The sequence below is a fragment of the Glossina fuscipes genome, unplaced genomic scaffold (assembly GCF_014805625.2).
Source record: "Glossina fuscipes isolate IAEA_lab_2018 unplaced genomic scaffold, Yale_Gfus_2 2, whole genome shotgun sequence".
NCBI classification, from domain to species: Eukaryota; Metazoa; Arthropoda; class Insecta; order Diptera; family Glossinidae; genus Glossina; species Glossina fuscipes.
The window spans coordinates 1,331,699-1,349,616 of record NW_023998416.1 but is presented as its reverse complement, the minus strand read 5'-3'; the positions used below and the strand labels follow the sequence as shown (position 1 = coordinate 1,349,616).

Sequence of the window (17,918 nt, the reverse complement as noted above, 5' to 3'; positions counted from 1 at the left end):
ATGTTATTTATCTGGATTTGCAGTCTCAACGCGCAATAGTTTTTTAATATTTACGACACACGAACCAACGGTGACTTTAATTTGTGGCATTTGTCTCTCATATTTAGAGGCACTTGTACACAAGTGTATGACTGATACCATCATCAACAAGAGAGTGAATTTAAGAAAGAAAATAAAAAAAAAAAAAAAAAATTTTTTTTTGTTTTTCTGTACATAAACACTTTTTCCAGCAAGTTGTTGATGATGTCAATGACCATCATCGAGCTGTAAATACGATGAGTATAAGTTTTTGCAAGATTTCTAGGTTTCTAAGTAATTTTCTTTTGGCTTCTGTTAAGTAATTACAAAACATTAAAAAACAACCGACAAATCGAAAAAAAGTCATTTAAAAAAAAATTAAGATTTTGTTAAGAAAAAACTGCACTCAATAGTCAGCTAAAGACCAACTTAACACAATACCTCAAAGACTGAGACTTACCAAGTATATGTGCTGGTGTTTTTTCTTACAACAATTATTTCAGTGTAAATAACATTTAATTTTTGTAGAAAATTTCATTTAAAGAACAAACTTGCAAGTTAACTTTAAATACTAACCTTCTCAAAAATCAAAACAACTTTAAGATTTCTCAACTTTTTATATCGTTTGAAATCAAAGTAAACTTAGGAAATTATAGAAAATTAAAAAAAAAAATAAGTTTTCGTTTTTTACGCATCTTAGCGAATTTTCGATTATTAATTTGCTGAACAACAGAAGAAGAAGAAGAAGAAGAATATATTTTCAAATAGGATGTAACATGTTTTATTTGGACAAGAACTCAGCAGTGCGCTGGAAGGGTAACCCAACTTTATTCTGCAATAAACTTGTATTTGACTCAATCTTTTATATTCGTGATCTTGAAAAAATTTGGAAAAAAATATTCTGGAGAATCATTCGTAGAATACACTAGGAAAGTTCTATCAATGTGTCTGTAGCAGTATACAAGCAACAACAAGAGCAAAAGGTGTTTGCTTAATGTCGAAGCTTCTTATTTATTTTTTATACATTTTTTCTTTTTTTGACAGATTTGTTTTTTGTCATTTCATAAATCGAAAATTTTCTTGATGTTTTTTTATTTTTTCATATTTAAGCAATTCGACCGGAAAACGTCACTCGTTATAACATCACCAATAATATTATAATATATTTTTCTTCTAAAATTTCATTCATATTTTCTATCAACAACGTTTGGTGTTATATTCATTTTATTAAAACGTTTGCAAGGCTCGGAAGGAAACTTTAGAGACTATTCTAAATCGATTCATGCATGACCGTCTGCCCGTCTGTCAGTTCATCTCTCTGTCGGTTCGTCCCCTTGTCCACTTTTCTTTTGCCCGTCTCTTCTCTTGTCCATCTGTCCGTTGGTTCTTCTATCCGTCTGCCCATCGGTGTTATATATTTTTATGGCTTCAAAAATGAAACTATGGTATTCAATTTTGACTAAACCTGTCTATCCGTATGTCCGTTCATTTGTTTCTCCACCTGACCTTTGGTCGTCTGTTCATTGGAAATACTTGCAGGATGTTATTGAAAATGGTTCAAATCTGTCCAAATAGACGATTACACATTAGTAGAACATAAACTAAACGAACATATGTTTTCATAAGCTAAACAACATTGATTCGTATCCCAAAAACTACCACAGATTCAATGATAAAAATATCTATGGGTTACTTTACTATATCTGCATATGAATGGAAGACAACCGCCACATACATTCAATATTGTACAGTATCGTAATTTAATTTTTTTTTTTTTTTTCGGTGTATTTTCTTAAGATAAAGGAGGTGGGCATGAAAAGGTTCGCTCATAAGCAAATATAATTTTCTTATTTGCTTAATATTAATATTAATTGCGTTTATTTTTGTTACCTTGACACTCTTAAATATGATATCGATTTTATTTTCCTTTTGTATCTATTTATAAAATAAGTTCTTATCAAGGAAAGCGAAATAACTAACTGTTTCCTAACGTTTAAAGAAGCTTATGCGAAAATGCTGAAAACTGATTGGAATTTTCTTATTTTGTTTTTCTCTTTTTCGCATTCGCTTTTTCATCACTTGTTACAGTTTCGAGAAACTACGAAACTATGGTCTCAAGTAAAACGCATATCAGTAGAATATCCATGGAACCAACACCCCATTGCGTTGCTAACAATATTCGGTGCTGTCATCGAACTGAAAAGACCAGCATGAGATAAAAAACATACCTTCTTTTTTCCTATTACGGTTGAAAGAATTTCATTATCTCATAAGTAAGAGTGACCATGGGTAACTGAAGCACCTTTATGCATAAGGAGTAATTCTCTCACCAACTGCGCCCGATTTTATATTTCAAACCAATTTCTTGAATGGCTTGCCTTGGTCGACCGCTTCCCTCACTGACTCTTTCTACAATCAACGTTAATTTGAGTCACCGACTAGCTGGTATGGAAATTAAAATGTCAATCATATAGAGATACGAAAAATAAGTCAGAAACCTATGAGAAACGAAGATGAAAATAATGCAAACCATTATTTGACATGGAAAGTGGTCGAAGGATTGGTCCGTTCCTAATCATTTTCGATAACGCCCGTCCTTGAGCCGCAGCAAGTCAAATGTCATTAACATAGCTCAAAAAATAGCAAATGTGACGCGTGGGTTGAGGATAAGAATACAAGACGTACGGACGGAGAGACAAACTTGGACCGATTCAGAAACTTATTCCGAATCGATCGTTAGAATAAAACTTGGTCTGTGTCATATTCTTTCTTTATATGCATCCGCACAAGCTTAATAATCCTTTACACTACAACTAGTGTAGGGTATAAAAACATATATAAAATATTTTTTTAAAAATATTATCCATCTAATATTATCCATCAGTGCTTTTCTCTTTCTACTATGTGAATTGCGAATGCGTCGAATGGCAGGCGGCATTAGTCGAGACTTATTCGAAATCCTTAGACCTGAGAATTGATGTTCATGCAGATCCTGAGTCACCGATTGAAATAAATCATAAATATTCCGGAAAGGAGGCAAATAGCTGTAAAGTTAGCAGATCCTATATTAAAGAACATTTTTTATAAGGCATTCATAGCGTTAGGGGATTTATGACTTATAACCTTTACGATTACACTACAGTTCTTAGCTATTTGCCCACTGCCAGCGATTGAATGCAGAAATCTTCAAATATTGTCCCTTCTATGTGGGATAAGAAAGCGGATATACTGTTAATTGCTATGTACATTAGATCATGAATGTTTTCCTGATATGCATTCCAAGTACAAAATACCTTCGATCACGATACTCCTAAAAAGCAAAATCATTGTAAGCCAAATATATTCTCCTACGTACATATATATACGGGATATACTCATTTATATCAGTCAAAGTTTCTCGATAAAATGAAACGTTTAACTATTCTTTTGAACAGAGAACCGCGCATTCTCCATCATCTTGGCAATATCCAAAGGCCAATGAACGGCAACAAGTAGATGACGTAATTATAATTTACTTCAAAAGAAAATTAGTTAAATTTACGGGAATTACAAACTGGTATCAGTTCAGACTACAATAGTGGAATCACTTTTATTCACCATTTCGCTAAAACCAAACAAAGTTACATAAGTGATAATATGTGAATTTGAAAAGAGAAAATTATTAAATTGAAGCTATAAATAAACTTTTGAAGCTTAAATTTTTTATGTTTTACCTCTAAACTGAATAAATTTGGTTGGTGGAATTTTATAACAAACGGAAATCACGGTAAATTAATTAAAAAATTTTTTTTTCAAATGTGCTGAACCTATTTTAATATAACATAAGCTGAGCATATTTTTGATTTGTGTGAATTTGAAGCTGAATCGCGTCTTCCCCTAAGCAAATTTGAAACCGGAAATATAGTTCTATTCACACAAAATACACACAATGTATTGATTTTGATATTAATATTTATATATAATACTGATAGTAGAAATAGATTTTTTTTTAATAGATTTCATGAAATAAAAACAAAAACAAAAAATTACCATATGCTCGGAAAGATTTACAATTTGTGCAAACTACCTGCCAAACAGCATATTTTTCTATAAGACGCATGCATTTCCACTGTAGACATTGAGAGCAGGAAAAAATCTTTCATATTACTTTTCTTTTTTCCTTATTACGTTTACGTACGCTTCGAAGTGTATTTAGTTTTATTTTCTTTTATGTGAAGAAAAAGAATTCCCACACTTGTACGATTACCGCTATATGTATATATACATGTAATCGCTTCTGCTGTATGTGTGTGTGTGTTTGTGTGTGTGTGTGTGTGTGCGCACACATGTGGTAAAAGCAAATCACTCACTAATGCTGTCGGCTGCACAAACGCATCTCTTATAAAATATACAAATATTTGTTGCTTTTGAAGAAGGACTTGTTTTGCTTATAAATCGAACATTTGTTATCTCAATTCGCTTCGAAATGACTTTCTGCGTTCAGCATAGCCAGTCAAGTCAGTCAGCTGCTTGTCTACTTTTATTATAATATGGAATGCACATGTCGTGATATGGCTAAGCAAGGTGAAAAGAATTTCTTGGGTTTTGTTCTTTTTCTCTTAAGTCCATCACTCAAGGATCGAGTTGTATTAAATATTCTCTGGCGTTTGTAACATCAAAAATATATTCACTGGAATTTCTAAAAAGCATGATCAAGTTTTGATCAAGTCTAATTGTTTGTCTATGTATCGTTTTTGGTTGATATTCTCAAACGCACTTTACTACACTTCACGCTTAAACTTTGAGTTGTGAGAGACCAAACACCTATAACAACTTAACAAAAGCGAGAAACTGAAAATATATGATCAGTGGGCGTTTGAAAGAAGATTGATGACGAAAACGTTAGCGAACATATAGAACCGATGAAACCCTTGATATGCTAACTAACGATAAGATGCTGTGCGATTTTAATGTTTTCACGTGAATCTTCCCTATGGTAGATGTATTTTTCTTATTTCTTTTTCTTAAATATTTCAAGAGAAGTCTTTTAGAGATATGCCATTTATGAAATATGTAACTATATCTTACAGATCAATTGTCCCATAGCATCAATGCTTTATATATTACAACTTTGACGGTTTTCCATTTATTGAGTTATCTGAAAGTCTTTACGTTTTTAGAAGACCCTTTAATCTCCCCTTTTGTTAAGGACTAATCTCCACTTTATTTTGTGACGTTTTTTTTTCGTTTGCTCCAATACGACCTAAGCCAGCCAATGAAAGAGAACAAATTAGAATTAGTCGAAAAAACCGACTTTCCGAATATAAACGTGGAGCCATATATAAAAGCCTCACTTGGAGATGACAAATATTTCTGTACACAGTTCTGCAACATCCATAGAAATGTTCAAAGTTAGCAAACAAATTCCAAAAAGCAGGATGGCAGATTAAAGATAAAATAATTATGTTCTCAAAATTGAAATTTGGAATTTTTAACACATTTTTTCGAAAAGCTATTTGTTTACCTTGCTGAACATATTGCTGACTCCTTCGATTTTCACACCATTACCATGGAATTTTCAATCGTACGACCAGTTTTCGGGTAATTTTTTTTTGAAAAGAAACAAATACGAAATTTATATTCAGTCGGGACCGAATTTTTTATATTCATCACCGTTACTTTGAGAAAGATCGAAAAAAAGGAAAATAACTACATTTTCATTCTCTGTAATATTGTGGTTGGGCGCAGCAGATTTTTTCTATTTTCAGAAAAAACGCGATATTCTCATTCTTGCGAATGGGAGAATGTTGGTCATAAGTACTACACGATTGGGCAGACATGCTTAGATATATTCCGAATTTAAAGCTGGGTCAAGAATTTATACACTTTATGGGGTTTTTGAAGCTTACTTCTGCGCAGTACAAAGACATTGAAAAAATCAAATTCGGTTTTGTCAGACTCTAATATTGGGAGGGTGGGGTCGTGGCCCATCAATATATATTTTATTCTTTGGAAATCAATTTCCACGATGGTCACTAGCTTTAGGACAAGACTTTTGGAAGCCTTGTCGGTCTCATGTTTGAACGGCACGACAAGGGAGATGAAAAAAAAAAGAAGTAGACCCTGTTTCTCAGAAAATGCTAGCTTTCCATTCTATTATTCAAATTGTGAAAAAAATTCATGTGTTTACCATGAGACTCGTCTACGCTGATACGTGAAGTCAAAAAATCAATAAATCATTCCGTTTTCCTAATAATACATGCAAAGATCGCTAGAGTTTTCACGGAGACAATGTTCAATTTTGCATAGATTGCTTACGTCAGAGTAGCAGAATAGTATCAATTTTATCTTTCATAGCGGTGTCTACCAAGCGGTGTCCAAGCGGATAGTCAAGCTGAAGTTGATTCCACTTAAAACACTTTCACATTTATTAAGAGAGTGATAATGGCTTGCTTCATAAATTTAAATCTTTCACTTTTAAATGATCAGCATATTTCTTACATATTAATGTATGAAATGCTTTCTCTTCAATATCATTTTGTGTGCATAAAATATTCGCACTCTTACTCTGTCGAGGATTTACTTTGTTTCAAAGAATAAACATTTAAAACGAAACGAAATAATTTCTTTAATTAATTTTCTCTAAAGGAAGAAGTAGACTATCCATGATTTCTCCATCACATTGGTTATAATATATGGTACAGAAAGTTCATAAGCTATACAAAAATGTTCAAATATCTTTGTTAATTTTTTTCATTTTAAGTTTTATTTTCTCAACTTGAAGAACAATTTTTATATATATTTAATTTTTCTTTTTCAGGTAATTTGATGTTATTCTTGGAAACTTATGGACATTATGTAAAGCGGCGTATGATTTTGCCATAGTCAGCAAAGTGTATGATAATATGTTTTTAATCGCCCACGGTTTTGAAATTACTTTGACCATATATTGCAAAAAATCCGGATAGATTAAAAGCAACGCATGGCAAAAATGTAAGGAGAACTTATTATGAATTTGCTTATAAAAATAGGGATAATTTTATCGTGTTTGCACGCCTACGGCATAGGCATGATTCCTAGTTCCTAGTAAGTCATATGTAAAAGGATTTGTTAACGGGTAGGAAAATTTTGTGTCTTGATTTACTTTTCAACCTGTGATTATAATTTAATGCTTTACGATAAATCCAAATAAAAACGGGGCAAACGCTAAACATAACTTTAAAAATTTCGGATAAATATGACTAAAATCGTGTAAGATAATTATATTAGCCTTGGGGATTAACTTGGATACTCACCACTCAAATAATCGCAAAGTTTTTTTGTTGCATTATCGAATTGTTCTGTTATTGCCTTAGTAATAGGACGAAGGAAAGACGGGCAGGACAGCACAAATGCTTTTGTGTGCAGGAACACAAATAGATAATTAATTTTTCATATCTATTTCGGTCCGTTCAAAGGAATTCTCCTCGAATCGAAAACAAATCAGGCTTTCTAAACCTTCTTTGAATAGGCGTGCGCTGGTTCAATCAAATCAAAATAATGTTATCGGAGCAGTTTTTCGAACTTCGAAAATAGCCAGTCAGCCAGTCAGCCAGCCAGCGGGCATTACAGCAGGCAAATAGGGTACTTGGGGAAAGATATTGGTTGAGTTTGCCATAAAGAAGTGTTGAAAACCTTGTGCATAGTGAAAAAATGGATTACTATGAGAGATCAAGGAGATCCAAATGATTTTTCATACCTACTTCGTTTTTAAAACCTTTCTCCGCTGTCTTTACATAACTTAAATCGGTTAAAAGCACTCCTTAGTACATTGTTATGAAAAGCGTCATTCAAAATTCGGAAGACGATGCTCTAACATTTTTCAGTGGAAAAAATTAAAAAATTTAACACGAATCTCTTCTGTTTTTTGATTGGCTGCATAATTACATATGGATTAGTTTTATATAATATAAATAAAGCAAATACGTGCTCTATTAGTCATAGATGAAGATAAAACCACTGTTTTAGTTTATTTATTTATTCTTTTTTTAAATCGATGATTAATTGGTTTCAATTTTATCCTCAACTTATTTTGAGCGAAAACATTTGCGCTAAAGTTTTGTCTTGAAATGAAAAGCAACACTTATCACGGCAAGCTGGTGTTCCAAAATGATTTGATACATTTTTTTTTTCGCTTTGATAGTCTGCGATGGCACGGAAAACAGTAATTAGTTTGAAACGCTTAACACTAGAACTACCGTTTACGTCATTTTCATTGTTTTTGTGTTTTGATCTTTAAAGGAAAGTTTGGTAAGACATGTAATGTTTCGGCGTTGTTGGGATATATCTATTTATATGAAACGACTTGTAAATATATATCTAAGCAAATGCTTTTTACTTGCTCCCGTTTTCGAGATGTTTCTTTCTACCGCAAAAGGAAATTTTGATTCGTTCTTTTTATGGGATTACCGCAGTCACAAGAACGAGGGCAGCAAATGGAAATTTGGCAAATACGTTTCTTAATGAATTTGAAATTCGTGGTTAAAAACTGGCTGTGATTTATCCACCTGCTCGTCCGCAATAGAGAGAGATGAGTTTTACTCCAGCAACACGCAATCTCTCAATGGCTTTATTTGTGTTACTGTTGGCATAAGAAAAATGCTTTAAAATTGGTGTTCCATAGTTCAATTTTTGCAGACATTCAAAAGCGTTCATTTACATGAAATCATTTTTAACTATAAATGCCGTAAGCCATAAAAATATGCAAAATGAAAAAATCATTCTAACGTGTTCTACCGTTTTTCTTTTTGTTGTAAATTTATCTCTCTGTTATAATAAGCGCGCGTTATATGATTATCCACATCATATATATTTTTATATAACTTACATATATATGGAATAGATTTACCGCGAAATTCTGTTCGTTTCAATTGCAAGAAGTATACGCTTATTTGGCACTCTCTTTTTACCACCGGATGTGTACATACTAACTTAGCAAGTGAACTAAAACGAAAATGATTCATGTTAGAATTAAGTGAAATACTACCACCCAGGCACGGGTGCTGATGAAGTTCGTTTGCATTACTATATTTTATACGAATTTTAACAAGGAAGAAATGCTACAGAAAAGTGTACAGATTCATTGAAAGTGCTTGAGGAGAGTACAATTTCTGATAGGATATGCGGAAGATGCAGAAGGACATTTTAAATATGTGATGTAAGCCTTATAAGCCATGCTTTGGGCGACCATCTTTGATTGACGACGATGTTGTCGAGATCACGTGAGAGCGAATTTCTTTTTGGACAAGGTCGGTCACTGCGGCAATACTTGATGCAGTTCAATAAATCATTTTGGTTCATATTCGAAAACTAAGATTCTAGAAACGGACAGAACTTCTAGGTAGACCTAGTATATACAATGACGTCTTAATTTATTTCTGCAATTCTATCGTACATTGAGCAAGAATTTCTAAATTACTTGCTCAATTTAAAAACTGAGCTGTTTCTTTATAGTCTAGTGCGGTATGACTGTCAGTAATATATGTAACAATCTATATGCAATTTGAGTTTGGTAAGCGAATAAACAAGGTCTTCTTTTGTATTTTTGGAAGATTTTCTTTAAAACTTCTTAGAACAGTTTTAAAAATTTTGTCTTAAAACGAACACTAAGTGCAGCGAAGCTTTGCTAATATTAAAAAGCGGCTTTTATGAGACCCAAACGCTTTCAAGCAAGCCACGAGCTATCGTTGTTGCTTCTGAGATTTGAGAAAAATTAACAAAATGAAATATGTGATTGATGAGTAAAGAGCTAAGGCGAATAAGGTGAAAGGCTTTTTAACATTACTTTGGACATGAAATAAATGGGAGCAAACTACCAATCCAACATTCTTAGAAAGCAACATTTTTCATTACCATGAAATCCAAAACAGAACTGCGACAGACATTCAAAGAGGTGTTGCTTCAACGTTTCTCAAAATGGAAATTGTGTTAAGAAACTTACATGATATATTTGCAAGTAATCCGCTTTGCGCGGAAAACGGCAACTATAGCACACTAAACAAGTTGCTGATCTGATACAAATATGGCAGCATTATTGATAGACTCGTACGATTTCTAGATAGTAGTATCCTTCAAACGAAAATTTTATGACATTGCAAGTTACAGTCGTTTATGTTTATCCACTTATCAAATATTCGAAACGATGCAAAAAGCTGAATTTCATTTGTTGAGTGAACGTGAACGCTTCTTGGCGATAACGAGAACCGTTCCCAATTATCAATGGCTTGGAAGATAGTAAGGCGATTCTTAACAATCCAAAAAAAAAATCTGTGTCCAGAAAACATAAACAAGGTGCACACAATAGGAAAGCAAAGTTGCTTGAAACAGCTGACGCCTTAGCGCATTTGCTGTTTTGCTTGGGACAGTTCTATTCAAACTGAGTGCCGAGTTTGCTTGCTTTTGCCTAAAACCGAGAACTTGTTGGAGCCGTTTAGGCGTAATGAGACATTGTGAAATAGGCAATTAACCGCGTGAACGGCAACTGATGAAAATCATCTAAAGCGAACAAAAGTCGCATGGGAAGTTTAGGGTTTCTGTCCTTTGGGATGCCTCTGACATTGTATTCAACGACTACTCTGAAAAGGGACCAGAGACGAAGTGTAATAAATGTGCCGAAAAACTGCAGATTAGACCGGGGACTTATTGAATGCGAAAATTGTATATCTTGAGAGAGCTTAAAATTGTACTGACTTTGCAACCAATCTAATTAAGAATAAAAGGTTAAGATATTCATTTTTTAATACCAATAACCTGATCGAAGAGCTTTTAATGTATACGCTCTAGATCAATCCAAATAGCTGATTGTTAACATGTGTGTTCAAAGTCTTTTCGTCACTTTATTCAATTTTCTCAGGCTTAGTTAAAAAGTGAAGAAAATCTCTTGATTCTTTTAAGCGGGCGCAATTTTTTAAATCCAACGAAAAAAAAATTGTCGAAAACATTAAATTTGGTTTTTATTTACTCTTTGCAATAAATTGTGTAAATAAAGTGTATATCTTTATATAACGATTTAGTAACGATTCGTTAACTTATTCATCAGATTCTAAAATTTTGTACAAAACATCAAATGTGGTTTTAAATTTTTTCCTTTTATTTTCGCAAACAAGCAGAGAATTATAAACTTTCCCCTTAATGCTATACTTATGGATATATTTCATGTTAAAAAATTGGGCTTGGAGTCTTTCATATCATATCATAGCCCTAGCTTATATATGGCAACATGATAAGCCTTCATATGCTGTCATGTATTCGAAATGTTTTCTTATAAGAAACGAAAAAGCAACCAAGTATTAAAATGAGTATGTAAGTAAGTGTTCGTTCTAAGTCGAATATAATTTCTTTATTTTCTTTCCTTAGTTCTTTTTTTTCGGGTAAAAATGTCTGAAGTGCTTATCAGAACACAATTCAGGAAATACTGCTGCAAACAAACGTCACGCCTCATTTATAATAGAAGAGTAAACTGAAAAGAAAAAGAAGAACTTTTCATTAGCATTACACACACTTGCAGTCACACACAAACACACACCCTTCTCTTTTGTTTTGTTTTTTGGCATAAATGATAAATTTATGATTAGACGAAGGGGTGCCCATGTACACTTACAATTTTTACATTTATTATGTTTAATAATAGCAATAATTGTATGTATACAGTATACAGTATAAAATTACATTATATATTGTAATTATTTGTTTACTACTACTACAGCTGTTTATTCTTTGCAAATATAATAAACTTCCGTAAACTTCCGTTGTAAAGAAAATTTTTATATGTAAACATGGGAAACAAAGGAATGCACTACCACTACTGTATACGGTCTCCCGTTAAGGAAAAATTTATCAAATAATTTTACGTGTTCTTCTCATTACTTTGCATATCAACTCAAATTAAAAGTTGAAAGTCGGCACAATCTTGGATATCTATTACTTACAACTATACGAAAAATTTAATTGTCGACGTAATGAGGGCTTAATTACGATTATATTGTAGTAAAGTTTTGGCAGTATACGTGATACGCTGTAAGTTTCATATTACATCTACAACCCTGTAATTTAAATGTCTTTTATTTAAGTACAGGCATACGCGGCAAATTCTAATCATCCCTAGTCTCTAGGGGGACGTGTATATATGGTATGAAGATGAAGGAAATTGTAGCGTTAACCACGGTGTCACGGGAGCTTTGAAAATTCCGCACCTCTAAAATGCCATGAGTACAGATAATTTCCCTGTCAAGCTTCTCCATCAATTCGAGCGTTCGTGACTAAAATTATCGAGGACGTAAATTTGAGTTATTGCAGCTTTCGTGTTTTAAAACCGGGCTGCAAAGTAAAACAAATTTTTTTTTTCTTTTACATATTTGAAAAGGTCCTTAAATATGCGTTAGTGATAAAAATCATTATATGGATCGAAAACACTTCAACAGCATAAGTTATTGAAAAATGTAAGAAAAAATTTGCTGGAATTTGTTTCAGTTTTTATTTATAACCGGATATTTGGGTGAAGAGAATAATTGTCACTCTTTTATTCCTCTCTATAGCAAGTGTTCTTATCTTCGATTGTAGTAATTACTACATTTTAAATTGATTCACTTTGGTAGAAATACGTACAAGCAAGAGGCCACAAATTCTAGTGATAATGTTTTCAACGTCGCCGCAAAGAATTTATAGCTGTTAACTCTAGGCAAAATTATCGATTATACGATAATAAACTTTCAATATTTTACTCCTTAGAGTGTCAATACCCGTGAAGAAATTTATGTCGAGATCGTTCAGCTCATACCATTCTCTAATTTCAGTTACTACTGCTGAGTAATATAGTGGCTGGACGGTGCCATGTGACTATAGGAAAAGAGTCCCCCTGAAAAAAACACAACTTCTTCCGATACACTTTTGGGTCTCTGGAGCTGTCTATGGGAATGTTCCCATCGCCGTGACTTTTTATGGCAAACGCACTCACGGACAAATATGCCAAAAAAATCGAATCTTTTTGTTTTAGTTTGTGCGTTCATCGTTGCGCTAGGAGAGGAATGATAAAGTTAATAAATCCATATCGTTCGATTGTTGGTAATTATATTGTTTTTAATTTTTTCTTTCTATTTTCCGCAATTATCAGCAATTCGTGCTTTCCTGTTAAACGTTGATTGCACTTTTCTATTTGAACATTTTTTTTTGTACTTTCATCTGCTTTCGAATCATGAAGGTATGCTTGGCTTGGTCATCTGTTTGCGTCGAAACACAGTATGCTTTTGATCGATGTAAAATTCTGCATCTATTTAGCCCACATTCTCCGTCAATCCGTTTGTTATTTTGCTAGAAAAATTATACTTACTGCCTATGTGGTTAGTTGGTAATTATCTAACTAAGAATCTGTAAAGCGGAATCCATATTAGACATTAATTTCAAGGCACATAACCACGCCCATAATAAGGAACAAACTATAACGAGCAAGTAGCAGAGATTGATCGTACGTTCGGCAAACGCAGTTAAGCATGGCATGGCTTGCTTACACACGCACCCATTGAGCACAAAAAAAAAATGCGAATCAAAGCTTATAAGAGATATTCCTTTAAAATATTTCTTATTGGAAACTAGCGTAAAATTAATTCCGCTGATAAAATATTTTGCATATTTTGTGTACTATAGCTTGTATTGAAAAGTAGCATAATTTCGCCCGAAGTGAATATAAATGTCTTCTTATGACATAGCAAAAAGCAAAAATAAATTTAGCGTAAAAAGATTCGTTTTCGCTTTTCGCTTATTTGTACGAATATCCTGCGCATAGGTATCATCTAAACCACGTAATATGATGGTATTGCTTGCATTATTAATGAAAATCTTTTAAATTCTAAACTCATTGAAAAAGAAAAAAAAAATGCTTTTTCCCATTAAGACGTGGCTAGCATACTATATAGACGTCATGACCATACGTTTGGATTTGTATGTGAAAACAGTATCAAGTGAAGACAAAAATTCGCAAACATATGTTACTCTTGTCGGAATAGAGGAAAGTGAAATACAATGAAATGATTGAGAGTGTGAGAAATTCGTTGAGCATAAACAAAAGGTCAAAAACGCATATAGGAAATTGTTTTCAGAAATCCCATTATCCGAATGTGAGTATGTGATGAATTTTCACAAAATTTTTTGTAATTATTAAATTTTTTATATAATTTTTTTACAAATAATCTTAAAAGTGAAAACTAAAAATGAGTAAAAACATTATACACCATTAAATACCCTACACAACTTCGCTTGATACGGCTTCTAGTAAAACGATTTTCTAAAATAAAGGCCTTTATGGAAGACGGTGGTCCTTAGGCCAAAGCACGCTAATGTATCAAACTTTATCAAAATATTTTAAAAATTGCACAAAATTACATGGACGGACATCAGACGGAGAACCAAACTTGACTGGCATAATAAAGAGCAACTCTATATCAAGTCCTTTTTGGTTGTTACAATCATGAATCACACGAACTTATTCTATACCAAAAATGGAGTAGGGCGCAATTCCGCTTGTAGTTATAAAGGAAAAATGTACCTATCGTTCTAATTGTAATATGAACGTGCGATTTCTGATTCCAGTTAGCGCGTTATCATCACACAAACCGAAAACTTGCTTGTATGAGCCCAAAAGTCATGAATTGAAACCAGTCTTAATTAAAAGGGGCAATATCTGAAGAATGTTGTAAGTAGGGTGGTATACTTCAGTTTGGTCCCGTGAACGTTTCGCTGGACGTTCCTTTCGCAGCCATTTTCCTTTGGACTTACGTTGATTAGCGGCTTTTAATAATTTATTCTAGCACAGACCACCACGTCCAGCTTACCCTTACAAATGCGACTGCCATGTTCACGCTTCAGATAGCACTCATTATTCATCAACCGTCAATGTAAAGCTCTCGACTTGAAACTACGAGTCGTCAAAAAGTTGGTGATTATTATGATCAAAGAAAAGTTTTTAGACAAATTAATTTTATTTGAAATTTTTCTGACTAATCGATTTTTGATTAGATAATTTTAATTAATAGTTAAATTTTTTGCTTCTCAAAAGTGTGCATTTTATTTCTTATTAAATTATTATTGTTGAATTTTTTCTTATCGTGTTGTTTTTATCTCTTGAAAGTGATTATCTTATTTCATTTTATTGATCATATGATTGTTTTCACCAATTCTTTTCTTTTGGTCTGCCACTTAAACAGTTGTTAACTGAGAGAAATCTTGTAGTTAAATTTAAATATCAGTTAGATGATAACAGAATGTTATGAAATAGATTTACTTACTTTTAACTTTAAGTTTAATTTTTATTAAAGACGGCTCTAAATTCGTTTTGTTATATAAAGATCATAACAGCGGTCTCAACAGGCTGACGCAGCGTGTACGGGAAGACATATCTCAAACAAATTTACGCTGATATACGCTGAATATATAAGCGTTGTGAGGCTCGCGTTTCATATTGCTGCGCGTTCGAAGTGTTTGACAAAGATTGGCAAAAAGCTTATATCAAGCACAACATTCTGTTATGATGGCCTATTTAAACCATGAGTTAGCGTCAACAGCACGTTTCACATTCGTGTTTTACATAATACGATTTGGTTTGGTCTCACAACTCGCTTGAGTTTACAAAGCCAACCTTCTCACGAAGTATGTACCCTAGGACTGGAAGAAGGCTAGAGTATTCTTTATGCCAAGTATTCTTTATGCAGAGGTTAAAAATAAGCCAATGCCAAAATCATATAAACCCCATTTGTTTGAGTTCCTTTCTTCTCGAAACAATGGAGAAAGCTTTACACAATTTTATCAGGGGTAAGCCCATTACAAAAGTATCAGTTTTCCTGTCAACGTCGTAACTCACGTGCTAACCGGTATCAGCGAGGGGGCAATAGAAGTTAAGCAAGTGGCCCTGAAAGTATACATGCTAACATCTAACCTCGTGTTGGAGTGCCTTCAGATATTGACTGAGCCAAGCAAGCACCATCACAAGCATCTAATATGGACGCCTGACCATTTGGATATTGAGGACAATGAAAGGACTGACTGTATAGCCAGCAGGGAAGGGGTCGAAGAAACATGACAAGTCCCAAATGTTTCTGTGGCTTATCAAAAAGCCATATTAGTAGACTGGTACCGCAATTGGCACAAAAAAAGGTATTGCCATTGGAAGCAGTGCGGAAAACAACGGCAAGCAAATAGATTTATAAAATCTTCCGTCACAGCATATAAACTACTGGAACTGAGAAGGAGCGTCCTACGTTCAGTCTCCATATCGATTCTTAGAGATTCTGCCAAGGGGCGAGTAATAGTTCTAATCACATTCTTTGTGAATGCAAGGCCATCTGCATAATCGCATACTGGTGTTTAATGAACCAAAGATCCATTGTCATGCTGTACGGCTTGCCCATAATAATAGTAATGGTATCGTATAAAGGTCGTTTTCAAAAGAAACTAATTCGTTCATGTACTATAACATGATCGGTATATCGTTGCTCGTTTCGTTCGCTTTTCTGCGTACGTACAACAAGACAATGTTTTTACATTGGCAACAAGCTAAGTGACTTCGCTTTCAATATTTTCATTATTTATTTTGACAATCACCAAAATTTGTATATTTCTTTTTTTTTTTATTTATTTAATTTTTTTTTTTTTTTTTTTAATTAAAGACATGGACGTATGAATTTTGTAAATTAAATTTTTTTAGTGCAATTATTATTATTGTTATCGCTATTGCGCTCACAAAAAGGAAAAAAATCTGTTTTTGCATAATATTTCTATGCATCGCAATCATGGTGGTTTTTAATTGGCGGATATTGTAACTGGTTTAAAATTCTTAAGATTCAATAGGAACTGGTTTTGTAGACAGGATGTCGTTGAGTTACTTCATTAGGGAGTTTCTTAAGCATTGACTGCTCTTTGATTTCTATGGCGTTCTGCGACTTCAAAGTCTTTTTAATTTATATATTTATTCAGTTGATTTCTTGTTAACATTTTCTTTTCTCACTAGATTACTGAACTTGCTCAGCTAATAACTTTCATGTCACTTGAAAGACTCCTGAGTGGTTTATCTTTTAACTTTTGTAAGCTTAAACAATAGCAACAGTCACTTAGGTAGTTGTTGTTGCTCTTTTGTTATTTATCTTCATTTCCGGCTAGTTGTGGTCGTATCTGCTATATCATATGAATGTCTCTTGACCAAAAAAAAAAAAAAAAAAAATATTCAATTATGGAAGAGATTTTTATTTTCCACCTAAAGTCAGTCGATGACAACTTTATTTATCTTAGCGAAAATATTAAAGCAAGTGTCGTAAAAGTATTTTCTCTCTCCTCTTTGAACGAGCAAAAAACAATATTTAAACTTATTTTAAGATTTTCATTTGAAATTTTTAAATTAAATAAAAGAAATATTTAAGATATAAGTATGTATACAATTTGTCCTTTTTTTTAATCCTTTGGCATTTACACGTTTGAAATTAAAAATTTACACTATGTTTAATCTTTACGCCTTGGTTTCACTTGTCGCTTTATTTCACACTTTACCATTCATAAATACATTCACTTCGTCGTCACATTTGCAACATGCAATGTTCAAAGACGCAAAAGTATTCTCCAATGAATAAGTCCGAGTCGAAGATCATGGTGAAAGTGAATATGTTAGCTCAGGATGACGATTGATTTGTTAACTCGTTCGCCTGTCATCGAAAAGACTCTCGGAATTCAGCAAATTTCGCATCTTGATCCAAAGTGATTAAAAGTAGACCTATGCCGCATAATCCTAAGGCCCATAAAGTCAATAATAAATTGCATATACTTTCAACTCTCATCACCCCATGTCCAGTAAGTAAAAAATTTAGCATCCAAAGTAGATATATACGAGACGTATATCTGGAGAATAA

General features: G+C 33.1%; 1 protein-coding gene across 6 annotated transcripts in view; it reads left to right on the top strand.

The window, feature by feature from the left end:
- The window catches only part of LOC119633484, a 51,376-nt gene that overhangs the window by 16,429 nt on the left and 17,029 nt on the right, over positions 1 to 17,918 (top strand). The window contains exon 1 of one of the 6 annotated variants that reach the window (XM_038027067.1): positions 6,860 to 6,990. The exons of 4 other annotated variants lie outside the window; for them this stretch is intronic. The gene's annotated coding sequence lies outside the window, so the exon portion shown is untranslated. Of the gene's footprint in view, positions 1 to 6,859; positions 6,991 to 13,020; positions 13,096 to 17,918 lie in introns of those variants that run through there. One more of the 6 variants, XM_038027066.1, reaches the window with a different exon arrangement.